This window comes from Micropterus dolomieu, linkage group LG14 (assembly GCF_021292245.1).
Source record: "Micropterus dolomieu isolate WLL.071019.BEF.003 ecotype Adirondacks linkage group LG14, ASM2129224v1, whole genome shotgun sequence".
Lineage (NCBI taxonomy): Eukaryota > Metazoa > Chordata > Actinopteri > Centrarchiformes > Centrarchidae > Micropterus > Micropterus dolomieu.
In genome coordinates, this window is record NC_060163.1 from 27750479 (window position 1) to 27752952 (window position 2474).

The following is a 2474-nucleotide window of genomic DNA, read 5'->3' on the forward strand; positions in this document are numbered from 1 at the left end:
TAGCAAGACAATAGCAAGACAATAGCAACAACAACAAAACAGCGACAACTAGACAACAGCAAGACAATAGCAACAACAACACAACAGCGACAACTAGACAACAGCAACACAACAGCAACAACACAACTAGACAACAGCAACACAACAGCAACAACACAACTAGACAACAGCAACACAACAGCAACAACACAACAGCGACAAGACAATAGCAACAACAGCAACACAACAGCAACAACACAACTAGACAACAGCAACACAACAGCAACAACACAACTAGACAACAACAACACAACAGCGACAATTAGACAACAGCAACACAACAGCGACAATTAGACAACAGCAACACAACAGCGACAACTAGACAACAGCAACACAACAGCAACACAACAGCGACAACAACTAGACAACAACAACACAGCAACACAACAGCAACACAACAGCGACAACAACAACACAGCAACACAACAGCAACACAAAGCCTGCGTCAGGCGCCCGTGAGCCTCTGACGTCTTTCTTTTGCTTGTTTTCCTAAAATATAAGTGAACAACAGGATCTGCGATCAGACGTACGTTCAGATTCACAGTAGCGATTTGTTTTGTCTTGCTGTTCCTGTAAACTCCCACTGCTGCCTAGTGTTTCATTCTGTCCTGTTAATGTCATTAAATGCTTCAGACCGAGTTTACGTCTTCTTATTTCTAACTGCGTCTCCCTGAGTCTGTGGATAACGCTGATATGTACGAACGCTCAGGATGACTCATCACTGGAGGGGCTGCTGAGCCACGAACCCCACAGCTGGAATCAGTGGCTGATCTCAGCGTCGTTCTGGATATCAACATCATAGACTTGCTGTCGGGACGTTTATTATTTCCCCACACTTCACAGAAACCATCTCAATATGCTTTGCCATGTCATCCGTTCACCCAACCACAGTCTCAACATTCAGGTTTCAACAGCCCTCTTACATACACACACACACATATATATATATATATATATATACAGTGAGGAAAATAAGTATTTGAACACCCTGCTATTTTGAAAGTTCTCCCTCTGAGAAATCATGGAGGGGTCTGAAATTGTCATCGTAGGTGCATGTCCTCTGTGAGAGACATAATCTAAAAAAAAAAATCCAGAAATCACAATGTATGACTTTTTAACTATTTATTTGTATGATACAGCTGCAAATAAGTATTTGAACACCTGTCTATCAGCTAGAATTCTGACTCTCAAAGACCTGTTAGTCTGCCTTCAAAATGTCCACCTGCACTCCATTTATTATCCTAAATTAGATGCACCTGTTTGAGGTCGTTAGCTGCATAAAGACACCTGTCCACCCCATACAATCAGTAAGAATCCAAGTACTAACATGGCCAAGACCAAAGAGCTGTCCAAAGACACTAGAGACAAAATTGTACACCTCCACAAGGCTGGAAAGGGCTACGGGGAAATTGCCAAGCAGCTTGGTGAAAAAAGGTCCACTGTTGGAGCAATCATTAGAAAATGGAAGAAGCTAAACATGACTGTCAATCTCCCTCGGACCGGGGCTCCATGCAAGATCTCACCTCGTGGGGTCTCAATGATCCTAAGAAAGGTGAGAAATCAGCCCAGAACTACACGGGAGGAGCCGGTCAATGACCTGAAAAGAGCTGGGACCACCGTTTCCAAGGTTACTGTTGGTAATACACTAAGACGTCATGGTTTGAAATCACGCATGGCACGGAAGGTTCCCCTTCTTAAACCAGCACATGTCAAGGCCCGTCTTAAGTTTGCCAATGACCATTTGGATGATCCAGAGGAGTCATGGGAGAAAGTCATGTGGTCAGATGAGACCAAAATAGAACTTTTTAGTCATAATTCCACTAACCGTGTTTGGAGGAAGAAGAATGATGAGTACCATCCCAAGAACACCATCCCTACTGTGAAGCATGGGGGTGGTAGCATCATGCTTTGGGGGTGTTTTTCTGCACATGGGACAGGGCGACTGCACTGTATTAAGGAGAGGATGACCGGGGCCATGTATTGCGAGATTTTGGGGAACAACCTCCTTCCCTCAGTTAGAGCATTGAAGATGGGTCGAGGCCGGGTCTTCCAACATGACATTGACCCGAAGCACACAGCCAGGATAACCAAGGAGCGGCTCTGTAAGAAGCATATCAAGGTTCTGGCGTAGCCTAGCCAGTCTCCAGACCTAAACCCAATAGAGAGCTCAAACTCCGTGTTTCTCAGCGACAGCCCAGAAACCTGACTGATCTAGAGAAGATCTGTGTGGAGGAGTGGGCCAAAATCCCTCCTGCAGTGTGTGCAAACCTGGTGAAAAACTACAGGAAACGTTTGACCTCTGTAACTGCAAACAAAGGCTACTGTACCAAATATTAACATTGATTTTCTCAGGTGTTCAAATACTTATTTGCAGCTGTATCATACAAATAAATAGTTAAAAAATCATACATTGTGATTTCTGGATTTTTTTTTTT